Source organism: Polyodon spathula, chromosome 13, assembly GCF_017654505.1.
Source record: "Polyodon spathula isolate WHYD16114869_AA chromosome 13, ASM1765450v1, whole genome shotgun sequence".
Lineage (NCBI taxonomy): Eukaryota > Metazoa > Chordata > Actinopteri > Acipenseriformes > Polyodontidae > Polyodon > Polyodon spathula.
The window spans coordinates 8,560,679-8,579,264 of NC_054546.1; positions in this window are offsets into that span (position 1 = coordinate 8,560,679).

The following is an 18,586-nucleotide window of genomic DNA, read 5'->3' on the forward strand; positions in this document are numbered from 1 at the left end:
ATCGAAAGCAAACTATTCGGGTTCATTGTTTCAAATTGCTTCAATCTTACAGATTTAAATTCCAGTATACCACGTTACCATTTCCTGTGCCTCAAGTAAATACATATTTTTCTTATGTTAAACTAATTTAATTATATTCTTACGAGATTAAAATAAATACATAATAATAATAATAATAATAATAATAATAATAATAATAATAATAATAATAATAATCATCATCATCATAATCATCATCATCATCATCATCATCATCATCATCTAAATTGCAAAAAAATAAATAAATGAATGGATAAATAAAATACTACAATCACTAAACAGCTCCTTCGTGGTATGTTGTTTTAGACCAGTGGTCCTCAAAGTAATTTGGGCACGGGCATAAATTGATTTTACTTGGCTGTTTGCGGACAGGCTGACTATTGCATAGGTTCTTATATTAAGAGTTGTAGTGGGAGTTATTCTTGGCTCACTCTGATAAGGCCAAGTCTCAGGCAGTAATTATGCGTGCTGCGCTTATTGTTTAAATAATTTATATAAAATACGCAATTCAAATATTTATAAATAGCATGTTTACATAGATCACCACGAATAAACTAAATAGCGTCTCGCTTTAGTTCAATTTGGCACATTTGTCAACACTACTCTGTTTTAAACTAAAGATCGCTAATCTCCAAGACAATTATTCAGAGAAAGTTGATTCATAACTAAATATACTACGGTGTTTCCCTTCTCTGTTGAAATTAAAAAGGATTAATTTCTAAATTCGACTATTTTTCTCAATAACAGTCGGCGAAATTCAGTGCTTATCCGGCGTATTAACACCCCGTCTCTGCTCACAAATGATTGGACAGTTGTCAGATCTGTCACTTTCCCATTGGCTACTCAATTGCCTTTAGTTTTCTTGAACGGCCTCTGCTCACTTATGATTGGACAACTGCGTAAAGCCTGACAGATATTTGACTCTCCTATTGGTTAAACTTACTGTCAGTGTCTGCAACTGAAACAGACACAGTTTATGCCCCACCCAGCTAACTTATGATTGGACTACCGCAGAGACAATGTAGATATTCAATTGATTGATCGTATCTATCACAGAGGCTAACCAGGAAAAAAAAAAAAAAATAAGTCGAGAACGTACAAGCACAACATAAGCGAGCAAACAGACTGCAGTGACGCTTTTGCTGGAAAAGGTGTTTAAAGCTTTATTTATTTTCCCACGCCCATAATTTAAGAACAGCTGTCTAGGGCACCAAGGCCAGGCTTCGCGGGCACGAATTTGCCCTTGGGCACCACTTAGCACACACACAGAAAGAGAAGCGCACCCAGCCTGCTTTCTGTTCGTTTTTTTTATTTTTATTTTTACTGTCCCGTCTCAAATGGGCACAGTATGGTTCTTCAAATTTTAGACAGTTTCCGTTTTCATTTTGGGGGGGTGGGGTGGGGTGGGGGGGTTGGATTTTTTTTTTTAAAGGCAGGTGTAGTAAACGTATAGACTACAATGCAGGAGGCTGAAGGAAATTCAAATGTCTGCAAGAACGGGTTTAAGTCCATAGTGTTTGTTTCTTTACAAAAAAAAAAAAGAAAAAAGAAAAAGAAAAATACATTGTTTTGCTCTATTGAATGCAATGCTATACTGGTCCGTAGAAAGAATCTAGGAACAGGTTTGATAAAAACTAAAACAAACATTGTTTTTGTTTTGCTATACAGGCCTGTATATTTCTGCTGCTATTGTTACAATATTAATATTGTTACTATATTACAATATACAATAGCAGCAGAATTATGCAGGACTGTCTGGTAAATTACTAAACCACGACCCATTAACCTCAGTAGATGTTATACTTGCTAATGCTTTTGTACTTTACTACCTGGGAGCCTGGGACTGAAGTTTTTTTTTTTTTATTATTATTTTTTCTATTCATTTTGCGTTCTATGTTCCCACAGATTGTTGAATGTTATATACCATGATCACTAACAACAGTGAGATTTAATTATTATCATTCGCATGTGATTTTTGTCATATGGTACAAGGCAATAAAGGCAGCTCAAAGCAACCCATGAACATAAGTGATTCTCAACTGGGCTGACGGACCACCCTGTAGTGTATGAACTGTCCTTAAGAGTGTAGAAAATATAACCCATGTCCACAGCGCTATATTGAGGAATAATCGTAGAACTGTATAAGAACAATGTAGACTATATGTAATAACCACAGACAGATGGACACACTGATGATGTTTCTCATATATATATATATATACATATATATATATACACACACACACACACACACACACACACACACACACACACACACACACACACACACACACACACACACACACACACACACACACTACCGGTCAAGTTTTAGAACACCTCCATTTTTCCAGTTTTTATTGAAATTGATGCAGTTTAATGTCTCATTGTACTCTGAAATTAAAGCACAGAACAAATAAAATATTGGAGATAAAAAAGAAATCATGGAATCGTTTTGTTTAACAAAATGTTATCTAAATTTTTGACTCATCAAAGTGACCATCTTTTGCAGATATAACAGCCGAACTCACTCGTGGCATTCTTTCTACAATGGAAATCAAATATTGTTCGGAAAGTTCTTCCCAACACTGTTGCAGAAGTTGCCACAAATGTGTTGCACTTGTAGGTTGCTTTGCTTTCACCCTTCTGTCCAGTTCATCCCAAACCAGCTGGATGGGGTTTAAGTCTGGAGACTATACTGGCCATTCCATGATTTGAAGCCTACCGTCTTGTTCTTTTCTTCTAAGGTAGTTCTGACATAGCCTGGAGGTATGTTTTGGGTCATTATCTTGCTGTAGGATGAACCCCTGACCAACAAGATGTATACCAGAAGGTATTGCATGGTGCTGCAAAATGCTGTGGTAGCCATTTTGGTTCAGGGTGCCACTCATTCTGTGCAAGCCGCCGACTCTGGATCCAGCAAAAGAGCCCCAGACCATCACGCTTCCTCCTCCATGTTTGACAGTTGGTGTCACACACTGAGGAACCATCCTTTCTCCCACTTGACGGCGTACAAAAACCCTGTGTGATGAACCGAAGATTTCAAATTTTAATTCATTGGTCCATAAGACCTTCTTCCAGTCTTCCGTAGTCCACTGGCGGTGCTTCATGGCCTCTTTTTCTTATTTTGTCATCTTAGCAATGGCTTTCTTACTGCTACTTGACCTGTCAAACCTGCAGCTCAAAGTCTTCTCTTCACAGTTGAAACTGAGACTTGCTTACTTCGACCAGTGTTAAGCTGTGCATGAAGCTGTTGTCCTGTGAGCCGCCTATCACGCAAGCTGTTGACTCTCAGAAACTTATCTTCTGGTTCTGTTGTGGCTTTGGGTCTGCCAGACCTCTCCCTGTCAAAGTTTTCTCCAGTTTCCAAGTGCCTTTTGATGGTGTAGGAAACTGTATTCACTGACAGCTTGGCTTTCTTTGCAATTTCTATAAAGGAAAGACCTACACTTTTAAGGGTTATAATGGTCTGTCTGTCTTCCTTTGTTAATTGCCTTTTTCTTGCCATTATGTTAGCAGTATACTCCTTCCTGCAGTACAATACTGTCTAAATAATGATTAAGAGTGTGTCGTAACACAGTCTGTTCCAACACTGCTTTTATACAGACAGAGGGATTGTAAGTAATCAACAAAAGTTGGGACACCTGTAGGAATTGTTAGCATCAACTTTCAATGCTTAATTTACTTCCATTGCTGCAGAACAGCTGTAAGTTGTTAACCCATTACTTGTTCCCTGAAAAAGGCCTTTTTGTATAACTCTGAAATGTACATTATTTTTCAGTTTTTGGTAACCTAAACTTTTTTTTAACCTCTGGCAATTTACCACGTACCTTTGTACCATTTCAGGTTATTCACTGGACTTGAACTTCAACTTGAATATATATATCTTTCCATAATGAATTACATCACATTACATATATGTCTATTCTGACTTGGTGTATCCACAATTAACACGCTGGAAGAAGGGCTTCATGCCCATATATGGTATTTTATTTACCATTCGGGTCTGTAAACCCTTCTTCCAGCCCAATGACTATGTAGCTGATGCATTCACACACAATAGTCTCTGCAAGTCTCATTGAATAAACAAATAACAGCAATAACAATAATGCAAATAATAAGAGAAAACTATTCGTCTCGGAAGATCTGCATTGCATTGCACTTGCTTCAAAACGAAACAAAAAAGCGCAGACAAAATCGATGGTAGGACAGGTTATTTCTGTTGATCTACATATATAGGCGTATTAACTTGTAACGGTATGCGTGTGCGTGGTACAAGCCGCAAAACAAACATTTTTGAGAGTCTGATAAGAATGTAAGTCTATTTAAAAAAAACTAATAATAATAACGCTGATGTAGTTTCCTAATTCTACCATTTTTTAAGAGTGCAGACGCATTTACAATACAACACTGAGCTGATGGAAACATGAATAAAACTACATCAAAAGCGCACGCCAGCGGTGGTAATTAGGGGCAGGTTGCAACACTCCGTTTACACAAAAAAAGAACACGCGATGTTTTTAAATGGAAAAACACATTGGTATATAAAAAATATATTGCACAAACTGGGCATGCACCTTTATAAAAATGCTTACAATAAGGGACGACCAGCCCTTTTGGCTGAAAGAGCCAGGAGACCAGCGGGTAGTTCAGAGGCAAAAAAAAAAAACATAAAAACAAACAGCCTGCATGTTTAAAAAATAAAAATAAAAAAAATCTGATTTTACACTCTAAATCAAATATTTCAAAATTAAATGCAAAACTTGTCTGTAAACACATCGTAACATTTATTGTGTTCTTATTATGACCAAGCCTATTACATAATATACACTGCTAAACCCAGAGACATATTTTAGAGCCATTGGCTGGATATCACTGGTGTATAGGTTAGGCAACGAAACGCACACGTTGCGCAAAAAAGGCAATTAAATGTAACAACAATGCGATTAAATAAACACTAACAATAGTATAATGAATCCAATTAGGAAAAAGAAAATATAATTACGCGAGATATCCGCGGGACCTGGCCATGCTTCAGGCGGCGCTTGTTAAAAACAACTAAGGCACATTCACTAACATCTGGAGAAGGAAATATTTTGGAAAACCATTGATCGTAAATCAAGGTGCTTGCGTTCGTTATAATAAGCCTATTTGTATAAAATGCAGTTTACAGTCACCCACATAATTGAATAACTCGACAATATGTACATTCCTTTTTATTCCCTTTACCCATAAAATATTCATACACAACAGCATTACAGAATCAGGTGCATGAGGAATGCTATGAACTATGGTTATTAATGCTCGGCTGTACAAACAATCAAATCAAACTGCTATTTTGAAAGCAGTGTATCTTATTTCAGTGAACAAGATGTGAAGAACGGGCTGCTACTGTACGATTTTCCACTCCAGGTATCCCTTTGTGCCAGTGACAGCACGGCGTCTCTGCAATTAACTCTCGGTTAGGAAAGTCTACCCTTTCCCTGCAGTAATCCCCTCATACGCGCAAGAGTCATTCTGCACCATTAAACTTTCAGGGCTTTCATTAGTTAAATAAGTACTTACCGGCAGGCATACATACATACATACACACACACACACACACACACACACACACACACACACACACACACACTCTCTCTCTCTCTCTCTCTCTCTCTCTCTCTCTCTCTCTCTCTCTCTCTCTCTCTCTCTCTCTCTCTCTCTCTCACACACACACACACACACACACACACACGTACATACAAACATACATGCACACATACATAAATAAACACATAATTCAATAAAAAAAGCACTATCTAAAAATAAATCTCTCTAAAAGAATTAGTCTAAAAATCAATGTAAATAATAAATCCATAAAAAAGACAAGAAAAAGTTTTCTAAATATAAATAATCCCAGTCGTCTGCATCTTTGAATAAATGGGCTGGATACTTGATATGGAATAAAATATAATGGTCTGGTTAAACGGAAGAAAGACAAAAGCAATACCATATAATAACGGGTGTCAGCGTCGACTTCTATTTGAATGATATAACGTGCAATTTCGTTATTTCAAACGTTTTGAAGAGTGCGACAGTAAGAAGTCCCAGCTTTGATAGCTGCATAGTTTCTGTCAGGGTTAATCTACACTATAAAAACAGGGTGCTTGAGGATTCTAAATGTAACCCTAAATCTACCATCTACTCCTTAACCTAATGACTAAAACTAACCTAATCTCTGCCCCTAAACATAACTGTGTTACTATTAAAGTCATTTTTACTGTTATTTCAACACCGCATTTTATCACCTTCAAATAGCTACATCTGACGTCCATTAAAACGCTTGATGGGGACCTATTCTACCTGTTGGGAGGCTATTAGGAACCTATTAACCCATTCCTATGGGATGATAGGAACGTCCCATTGAATCGATTAATCTCACATCGGTTAGGGTTCTCAATGGTTCTATAGTAAACTGTTGAGGTAGCCACGGTTCTTAATCGAACCATTGCGTTTAAAGGGGTTCTTTAGGGTTCTTAATAGTTTGAAGGAGAAACTTTTTTTAAAGTATATTATTTTAGAGCATGGCGTTTTATAATCAGCAATCATTTTGTGGGGCAACTGAGTGACTGGGTTTACAAAAGCACAGAGCATGAAAGCAAGCGCGCCTATAACAGGCGCCGCCGGTTTTTCTGTTTTCAGAGTCTGTGGGTGCCGAGTCGTGCTGATGCAGCGCTGCAAGGTTACAGTCGTCCTCGTTGAAGTATTAAAATACCTGTTGTGTCTGTGCTCACTACCTGGGATTGACATCACTAAAACAACCAATCAGAGATATGATACGCTGAAGGTAAAAGAACAGCACATATTCGATTAGACTGGTTGTCTGCAGAGCGTTTGGAGATGCGTTAATCTCCCCACTCATTAATCATCATCCTGGAACTGTGATGCGTGGTCCCGCCCATTGAAGAAGACCTAACGTGAAGAGGACGTTGCTGCTTGAGGAGACGATTTGTTAGAAGTTGGGAACAATTCACATTCATTTTAACAAAAGGCTACCGCAGCCCGCTATGAGGCACGGGCCTCATTTAAAATCTTACACATAATGATTTACTTACGCTCTCCTACACGCTGCTTATCAAATGCATAGGAGCGAAATAAATGGTGTTAACGTTAACGAGCGAGCTCGACTTTTCCCGCTTTAGCAACCTTCTTCCCACGCAGGGAAGCGCCTTTTCAGGCTGCTGAAGCATTTTAATTATATTTAAGTAATAATGACCGACAGGCAGGACATTTCCTGGCCGTTAGCCCCAAATGCGTCACTTCCTTAGCAACGGTCTTAACGACCACAAATCTACACAAGCTAACACCATAGAGTCGCCAATTCGTTACGGCATGTCTGTGTGATTCGCTTCCCCCGCAGTGTGCATTGCTTATTCATTTATTCGCTCCTGCAGCCTTAGGGTTAGTGAAATGTAAAGGCACGTTTTATAACACGTATTAAGCATCTACGTAATAAAGTGAATCACAAAACATTAAGATAGGATAGACAGTAAGTAAGACATTCATTTATAAGAAAATGCAAATAGATAAACGCCCTTTAAAATTCCCCATCCTGAACTACAAGAGGTAAATAGCTCATGCTGAATTCAAAATTGTTTTGGATCTTTAAGGAAAAGGAAGAATTTTATTTTTTGCTAACTAGACAGACGGAAATGTGAGTTTATGTCTGTTTGAATATGCTTCAAGCCATTAAGTTATGTCATGATATTATAGCGATATTAAAGGATTTTGTAAGGGTTAATGTGGCTGCTCAAGTAATACAGCATTTTTTATTGTTTACAGCGACACTGCTAAAATTCCATAAATGCGTGCAGTTACTGATCAAGTTTTAATTTGATCAGAAAAAGAAGACAATTTAATCGTCATTGTTATAAGCGCATAGCTTGATCTCTGCCTTAGCTTTTACCGAGGAGTCAAAAACTAAAATCCAGCCCTGACTAACAAAAAATGACTATACGTAAAATAACGTATAATAATGTTGTAATAATTATGTTAACACGTGTCAACAAGTTCATTTCCGTTTTAAGTAATGTCTTGTTCCCTTCCAACATGTTAAAGGAGAGATATTTCAATAACAATACATTATTGAAAGCTATGAAACATGAGCAAATATACCATCACAACTTTTAACACACAAAGGAAAAAAAAAACGGAGGGGCGCAAATATTATGATTGTCTGCCCCTGTCGTTCAAATACCTAGTTACGGCTCTGCTGCCAGGGCATTGCCCTGCCTGGAGGTCATTATTGCTAGTATGAACCGTCATAATGGTGTTAACAACAGTAACATTAAGATTTATAACCTTCGACGGTATAATTCCGCCTGTTTAATGTTTTTTCTCAACAAACAAACCAAACATTTTAAAAAAATCAAAATACAGTTTAGTTTTAATTATTATTATTTTTTTTAAGACAAGGAAACATTTAAGACCGCTGTGGTTTGTCTGCTTTTTCGGAAAAAAAAAAAAAAAATTAAATAGGTTAATATAACAAACTGATTTGATAACTAACATTATCATTAAACAAAGTAATGGCTTCGGTTTTCAGTGTGCTTTTGCAGGTTTGCAGTTTGCTGATTTTTAACTGTTGACTGGTGGACATCAATAATTGCAGGAGTTAAGACATTGGAGAGATGTGACCAGTCCCGTTTGCTGGGTAGATGGCGCCAGTAATTTTGTATAGAGGACTCGTTTTTGTGACTCGTTATTTCATTATGAGTTTGTTGTGGTTCTGTGGTTCTGACAGTTGACAGTAACTAGATGTTCTTTACTGTACTTTATCGGTGATAGTTGTGTGGGCATTCTGAGGGCATTTCCTGGCCATTAATGTCCTACAGCAACCAATCAGAAGACAGCATTCCCGTTCTATTCATCACAGGTTTATAAATATAATAGAAATTAAGAGTTTTTCTATAGCCCCATGGTCGTGTTTTTTTTCTGCCTTTTTTAGATTTTTGTTTTCACGTTAAATTGAACCCGTATAAGAAATACACAAATATGTATATTGAATTATGTACTTAAATACAGCCAGAAAGGCTAGCTATTATTATTTAACCTTATGCTGTCTGTGCGCTCTAATTTCAGGACTTAAATTCTGATAACGCAATCTCTCTTCAGGGTTGTCTCACGGCAATCGTGGGACAATCAAATCCGTCTTTCTCAGCCTTGTCATTGGATAAAGCTAAGCACTAGGGGTGAAAAAAAGTATCCCTACATGTCAGTTTTCATAACACGCTTCAAAAACGCGTAAACAGGAAACGCGTCCACCAGCACATATTGGGAAATGTAAAAATAGGACAAGGTCGAGAGCAGACTTCTACTTGGCAGTGCGCACAACACACTACATCACTTTTATTGATTTATTTATTATGTATTTTATGTGTTTGCTTGCTTACAGTGGTGGCCACGTTATTGTATCACCTATTATCTTACTATTACTGCTTTATGCTCACCATATAGTTCGTTTTCAATAGATTTTTTTGCTGTCCGTGGTTCTATTGAATTCTATAACGTTTGTTTATAAATATGATTTTCTCTTCATAATAAAAAGTAATTGAATGTCAAGAAAGATACAATACGTTATGTTTGTATGCCAAAAATGAAATGGATTTATGTATTTGTTTGCTTTTTGGCCACATTTATTGCATTAGTCCAGTATAGTTTGGGTTACTGCTTTGTCGCCATTTATACTAAATTATTCATGTTCTGGTTAAAAGGTTTTATATATGGTTTGGTGATGTACTTTGTGATATTCTGCTTAGTCTGGACTACTTCGATAAAACAGCTGAGTGTCTGTAAATAGGGCCGTTTTGTCATACAGGCCATGGCTCGGACAAAATCTTGTAGCTCCTCAACTGTAAAAACTGGCAGTTTTAAAAATGATTTATTATTTTAAATTTTGTTATATATATTTATTTTATTTAGCATTTGCTAAATAAATCGCCACTTGCCAATTAGCATCGGAGCGCTGTACAAGGCAAAAAACATTAAAATCATTTAACACATAGTGCCATGTGATAAAAAACAAAACAAAAAAATGGTATATCATAAATAATCTAAAAACACACAGAACAGTACAATGTAAATATATTGCACAAAATTATACACTTTCAAATCATATATTAAATTATTAAAACTGTTCCAGCTTTCTAATTACCCAAATATTCTTTGATAAAGCAAAGTTTTTAATAGCTTTGTAAACTTAAGAAGGCTCGAAGTAGGTTCTAATTTCCACTGGCAACAAATTCCATAGATGAGCTGAACAGTGCAGCCTCCCAAATTAACTCGAGAGAAAAAAGGAGGAGAAATATGGAGGGAACCATTCGAATGTAAATTCCTGGTATTGTTTCTAACAGGAAGAACAGCTTAAAGATAGGCTACTCAAACTCCATTTAATGCTTTATAAACAGTGCAAAGGATCTTGAAATCTATTCTGTCACAGACTGGGAGCCAGTGAGGCTCCCTCAGACCCGCAGTGAGTGCAGCAGAGTCCCAGACACAAGGAGAGCTGCCATGTTTTGAATCCTCTGAAGTCTATCAACTTGGACCACAGGAAGGCCTGAATAAAGGAAGCTTTGGGCTTAAACGAGTTTGTTCAACTGTCCTAAAAAGGCAACCTGGCAAGAATGGTTTAATAACTTTTAAACTACACAAGAGAAAAGTAGAGGAACTAGCCACTGGTTAATCTGGGGGATAAATAAAAGGTGGTTATCAATAATCACTCCTAAGCTCCTAGCTTTAGTAACTACAGTAGCTGTGGTTCCATTAATATTCGGAGGGGTAAAATTATTCTCGAGTTTCTTGAGAGTTGCTGTCGATCACAATAGTAAAACCTCTGTTTTTGAAGGGTTTAGTTTCAACCAATTTAAATTAAGCCAGGTATCTACCTTTGACAGGCAGCACTCCAGACCAGCCCTCAACTCCTCAGCATTGCCCGAGACACACACATACAGTTGTGTGTCATCAGCATACTGGTGGTACTGGACTCCACATGCCACAATGATCTTCCCCAGGGCTCTATGTAAAGATTGAATACAATGGGAGAAAGTGTGGATCCTTGAGGAACCCCATATTTGACCAACAACAGCAATGACACATTGGACCCTGCTGACAGCCTACTGGTGAGGTTGGTAAGAAAAGGCTTAAAGACAGAGCTAGACCAGTAATACCAAATCGGTTTTCCAGGCGGTCAAGTAAGATCTGTCTAACCTCAATAAAGAAATCTTGTATAGATTCACATAATTCTGGGGAGCCTTCAGGAATATACAGATAGTTGTCTATTTTGCTTAGTTTGGAGACAATCTGAAATAGGGCCTTGGGCTTATTTAGACAAAACTCATCGCTTAGGGGCCATTTCATCAATTATTATAGCCAGTACATTGTTTAAGGTTGTTGTCATGGATTCACAATTATCATCAACAAGCAACGAAATATTCTTAAAATTTTATTAAAAAAATTGTCTGGTCTAACAATCTTTTAGGTCTGCACAGTGGTTTCCTCGCTTTAGCTGTCTTAGACAAGGCCATAACTTTAAAAAGTTCATACAATAGTGATCAGTCCAGTATAAAGAGATAATAGAGGACACCTTCCCGGAGCAACCTCTTGAAAAAGTTAAGTCCAATGGGTGACTTTGTTTATGTGTTGAGCTTGCAACAGATTGGTGAAATCCCAATAGTTAAATTTCCGTTGAAAAAAAAAAAAAATTAGATGAGAGAAGAGTTTTTGTCCAACCAGATATTGAAATCACCCATCACTGTAAATTAGGGGAGTTTATTTTCAAAGGAGCCAAAAAAAAATCCTCGGTTTTTATTTTAGGATAAAATATTTCTATATTGACAATAAAATTTTAAATTTTAAGTGTCAGTTATCTTTAAAAAAAAATCTTTTAAAAAAAAAAATATATATATATATATATATATATATATATATATATATATATATATATATATATATATATATATATATAAATACAAGAGTTGATAAATCAAATTGCAGTGTTTTACTTTTTAAAAAAATATATAAAACCTAATAGTGATTTTATTTTATCAATTGCTTCGATCCTTTATATTTATTACAGAAATGTATACATTGTGAGGTAATTCGAAACCAACTTGAGTTGGCCTGACTTAGTTCTGTTTTGCTTTTATATTGTAATGGTGAGCTCTTGTGCACAAAGTTTGGGTACAGTCTTCATTGGTGTAATAATACACTGATGTCACAAACTGAAATGTTTGCATACTTTATTTTGCTTAAAGGTTTTCATTGTAATTATAGTAATCATAGATTATTTATTATTGAGTGGTTTTGGATTATAATAATCATAGATTATTTATTATTGAGTGGTATTGGACTATGTTTTTTTTGTTTTGTTTTGTTTTCTTTAATATAATTTTCTTGCTTCAGTGTTTGATGTTGTAGGTGCTGATGGAGGAATTGGCAGTTGAAGATGACCATAGTGTTCAGACACACTTAGAGGCAATACACAAAGAGTCTGAAAAGATTAGGCCAAACATAGCAGCCATACAAGACAGCATGAGTGGAATAGTGCACACTAGGGACACAATGATGGCAAACAAAGCAGCAGAATACCCTTGATTACAGATCCTCAGCGGGTATCTACACAGTTTATTATACACTTAAGGGGTGATTTTCCAAGCTTTTTGCTTCAGTGCAAAATTCCTCCACTTTTTCCTGATGGCAGAAAAAGTTTATATGTCACAAAAGTAAAATTAAAACATCAAAGTTGATGAGATTAACTGATCCTACATGCACCTAAGTTGTTTCTTACTAGTTCAGTAATTTTAAGAGTACTTATTTACTTGCAGAAAATATGGAGCACATAGAGAACTTGAGAAAAAACCTTTGAAAATCAGCCTATATGTAAATTAGAAAAAGCAGTGTTATCATTTCCATTATGCATTGTGTCTTGAACTTTGCTTACCAGGAAATATTACTTCAAAACTGGAAGTACGAGAGCAGTGGTTTCTTTGAAAGACATTTGGATGTACAATGTTAATTAATTTAAACGTTTATTTTCAGTTGCTGTTTGAAATTGAGCTATGTTTTGGACAAAATATGTAATTCAACATGATGAATGGACTGAAAATTCTACTCAAACTAGTACTACAGCCTATCTGGGACATGCTTACAAAATCTGCATTGATTCAGTATATTTTCAAAGTACTTTATCTGGTTTGTCAGTCTGTCTATAAATTATTTGTGCACAGTATGATACATGTTACAATCTTTGCTGTGTAGTTCTATAGGATACCATTCTCTTAAAACACTTGAAAAAGTATATTTCTGGAAAATTGTTGAAAGAAATCAAAATTGATAAAATGATCATATTGAGAAAACGTTTAATTTTTTGCACTGTAAACATGAAGTTCTTGATTTTAAGAATATGTATTTTTTTATCTTTTTTAAAATATATTCCCAGGATTCCTACAATTGTTTTCAGGGCAGCTCTAATGCATTGGCTACTGATGACAGATGGCATGAAGATCCATTTACCATGCTCACTGCATTCTCTTAAAGGAATTTGCTCTTATAAGCGAATATTTTTACTATAAGTTTACTGCTCTTAGTCGAATTTGCTCTTAAATGTAATTATTTACTGTATTCTTTATTTTGCTCTTATTTGATTATTATCTACTGATTTTATTATACTTCATAACTGCTCTTATCTGTAATGTGATATTTTGCAATGTGATACTTTGTATTGTGATATTGTGATTTTGTAAGAACTGTAAGTTGCCCTGGATAAGGGTGTCTGCCAAATAATAATAATAATAATAATAATAATAATAATAATAATAATAATAATAATAATAATAATAATAATAATAATGGTCTGAGTTTCATGGAGAAATATTTTCTGATTTATTTAAATTAAATTCATTAATTAAATTAATTTTATTGTTAGAAAAGTAATAAACAATGTTTCAAAAACATGTCATTGCTGCTGATTTGTTCAAAGGTTGATGCTTGCTATTATGACTTATTATAGAGGCCAACGTGAGGGGCTGATTCATTCAAAGTTTCTTATGAACCTCAGTGCTTCTACAAGGTGTCCTATAAGTCACGCACCATAGGGGATATCAATCTATGGCATTTACAAAATGCAAATGAACTTGTTTGGGCTTTATGAGCACTGCAACACTTCTGTCTTTGTCAGCTGTGTTCTTTGGTGTTCCGCTAAGTGGCTTGTCATTTACACTTCCTGTGTACTTAAACCTTTGCAGCAGTCTGCCGACCCTTATAATGCTGGTTCTCGGTCAGGATATGCATCATTGAACTTACTGGCTACCTTCCGGGGACTTTACACGTTCGTCTTTACTCAGTGCCATGATTAAAATACAAGATGTGTAAAAAAAAAAGTACTGAAAAATGCCACGTTAGCCAATGGTGCACGACTTATGAGACACCCTGTATATACTGGAGAATCCTTGACAGTGGATTCTTTAAAAAGAACCTCAGTGATTCTATACAGATCCCCTGGTAGTGGTTTATTTAAAAAGAACCTCAGTGATTTTATATAGATCCCCTGACAGTAGATTATTTTAAAAGAACCTCAGTGATTCTATATAGACCCCCTGGCAGTGGATTCTTTAAAAAGTACCTTGGTGGTTCTATATAGATCCCTGGTAGTGGATTCTTTAAAAAGAACCTCAGTGATTCTGTATAGATCCCATGGTAGTGGATTCTTTAAAAAGAACCTCAGTGCTTCTATATAGATCCCCTGGTTGTGGGTTCTTTAAAAAGATCCTCAGTAATTCTATATAGATCCCCTGGTAGTGGGTTCTTCAAAAATAACTTCAGTGGTTTTGTATAGATCCCTGGTAGTAGATTCTTTAAAGTAACCTCTGGTTCTAAATAAAGCCTCTGGTATACAGTTCATTAAACCTTTTATTTATACCTATTGATAGAACCTTATTAAGTTCTATATCGAACCTTTTGTTCTAAGAGTGTAATCATGACTGCTGTTATAACAGTGAACTTGCTAGCCATTTCAAATAAACCCCTTCTTAAGATGACAAAGGAAATGTCTGTGAAAACTTTTGATACAATCTGGGTGTATATTATTTGTTGTCAGTGTCTCCGATTTTATTCTTGTATTTAGTGATAACGTTCTACCAGTATTTTTCTCTGTACATTTACAGATATTTCAGAAAAACAGTAACGTATGGTGGTTATATCGCTTTACAGATGAGTGTAATAAGTTGTGTATACGTATCTTCAGTGAACCCACAATACATTTTCTGTACTCATTTATTTGCCTCTAGTCTACCCAAACAAGGGATGGACTATTCTTAACGAGGAACACCTTAATACCCCAGGCTAAGGAATGACTTGCTGCAGAAAGAACAATCGTCCAAAAGAAAATGTAACAAAGTCCAGTTACTTCCTTCCCCGTTGTGAGACTGGGTTTATGGGCTCCATAAGGAGTTCATTAAATTAGGTTTCTTTCTTTCTTTCTTTCTTTCTTTCTTTCTTTCTTTTTTTCTTTCTTTCTTTCTTTCTTTCTTTCTTTCTTTCTTTCTTTCTTTCTTTCTTTCTTTCTTTCTTTCACTTCTGTGGCTATTTTAAATGTTAACACGTGAAAAGTTATTTTATACCAGGAAATCTGTGCTTGATATAGTGTGCACTAAAATTATCTCTGAAACACGCTCTCCCAGAAAGATGTTAAGAATGTGTATCTCAACAAATGTTCAATCGCGTGACCTGTCATCTCTTTCTTCCTTACTAACCAGGTGACTTGCTGTCGTCGTAGACTTGTTTGCAATAGAACAAAAGACAACTTTATTTATTTATGTATTTATTTATTTATGTATTTATTAGTAAAACATTGACTATGTTATCTTTAGAAATAGTAAGGCACAATCTTTGTTATTGTTTTCATCTTTAAAACACTTCAATAGTATTGTAAATTTATACGTGTCACCGGCTTGAGCTGAACATTGTGTGTATTTCGAACCCGAGTTTGAATTATAGTGCAGTGCGTGGTTGGTAATTTTTTGCCCGCTGGCTGGTTCAATATGAAATATCTGTCAGTCCTATATGCAACATTCAACTGGGAAGCAATTAGCTGAATTAGAACAAACTTTATAAAGAGCAATGGATATACAGTATTAATATTATTAAAGCGCTAATCCCGACATACAATTTAACAAATTCGTTAATAATTAAATAATAATAAAAAAAACCCTAAAAACAAAAGCACTACACAATATAAATTAGAACGAAGCTTACCTTTACTCCTGTGCAATCGCAAGAAATGTTGCCTGTCCCGAAATTATTAGACTAACTTCGAAAATTGGGTTGGCATTATCAAATGTCAACAACCATCATAGAGCTTGGAAGAAAGAAAAAAAAAGATATAATCCCACTTTAGTATATTAAAGAAACGGGATGAAGTAAACAAAAGAGCAATCGAGAAGTCGGAGTTATGCTCTGGCGGGAGAGGTTGCTGCGCTCGTTGTTCTTTTGCATGTTTTGAATTAAAACACTTAGTGCAGGGAAAGTTTCATAAAACGCACGCAGCTAGTACTGTAATAAATTCAACCAGTCCTTGAAACCCCTCGTATTTACATTAAGCGCAGCATATTGTCTGGAATGGCACGTATACGTTCTGCTCTGTTATGTGCTGGGGACCTTTCTAGTGTAATTTTCAACAGCATAACTGCAAATGCAGTTAGTTGCAAAGGGATATTTGTCGCGTTATTTTTTGTCAAAATGGGCAATATAATAGCAGTATAGCATGCTACAGTAAAACCTTTTGTGCTATTTTTTATATCAAACATTTTTATAGGCAGAGAGCACTCGTTCATAGTATACGTAATAGATAAGTGAATGATGGTTGTTATAACAAATCCTGCCCTCAAAGTTGTCGATTTGACTACAGCTGAATTGTTTACAGTGTACTACATTAATCCAGGTGGAATCGCTGTTATTTTAAATGTGCTAAACAAGCAGTGATTGTGTCCAGCAGTGATTTATCCCGACGTGGTATAAGCTGAGCAAAAGCCAAAATCATGCAACCAAAGTATTTGCCCCCTTTGGGAACTGCAGTCAAGCACCGCAGAGCCCAAACTCGCATGCAGCCAATAAAACCCGAGAATTCAAATCAATTTAACTGAAAACGTCTGTTCCGCTCTCTGTTCAGTTATAAGTCTCAACTTGATGCGTGTCTAAAGTGTTTAGAATCAACGAATAATTTTGTGTGTAGACTAGGGGTGCGATTTGTGAAAGTGCATAAAAATGAAGACTACGCCAGCCACAGCGTATTTTCCGTAACTGTAGAGGTATATATGTTTATATAATAACCAGGATCATTTCATTATATATTTTTAGGCCTTTTTAGTTATTTTGATATTTATCAACACCACCACCACCACCACCACCACCACCAACAACAACAACAACACAACAACAACAATAATAATAATAATAATAATAATAATAATAATAATAATAATAATAATAATAATAATAATAATAATAATGCAATCATACATACATACATACATACATACATACATACATACAGCCAATAGTTTTTAGTTTCATATTGTTGGCAGTATGAGCAAACTCCTAAAGCCGTTTTTCACGTACAGATTGATTTGTAACAATGCACACTTTACCGGAATAAACATCTGACACAGATAACTGCTACTGCAATAAACTGAAGATAGATTAATATAGATGAATAAACCAGTTTAAGTCGTCGACAAGTCTTACCTCTTCAACTATTACAAAATTCCCGTGGTCCAAAAAGAAATAAAAGTTGTGTACAAAGTGTAAAGAGTGCCATCTTGTGGGTTCTGATTGCCATGTTCCGCTTCTGTACAAACTCGTTTGTGTTAGACTGTATAGGCGAGACTTGAGTGACTGGAGGTGTTCCGGATCACACTGGGGACAGGACTTGTGGGATCGGTAGTGCCACGGTTGTGTTTAGTGCCTTCTTGTGTATGTAACCTCGTACTTCAGCAAGGGTCTGCAGAACCATTCTTTTTTGTTCTTATTCCATAAGTCGATATTTTAGCTTGCAGGTGTCTATGCAGATAACACTGTAATAAACTGACTGTACAGAGTGCTAATCTATAGACACGTATACTAAAGAGATGCAAAAGAATGCACGTGCTCAAACTGCAGTGTAAAAATAATCTTAAATGCCGGACAGTGCAGTTCTAAAATAAAAACACACTTAAAAAAATGTACAAACACCCACACAAATATCCACACAAGAAAACATACACAAACGTAAAGTAATAAGCCAATGTTCGTTTTCAAGGTAGTGCTTCAAGAAGACGGTGTAGTCGGAGTACTGTAACAGAGTTAGTGCATGAGCTGTAGTGTGTTGCTAAATTGCATTGCATCACTGTAGTACAATATTTCGTACAGACATCGGGCATGTACTTTGTAGCTAACCCGGCTGTATTTACCGATTCCTCCAGCTGCTTCCTGCATGTCTGCTGCTAAAACGAGGAGCAGACGAATGAAGAGGGGA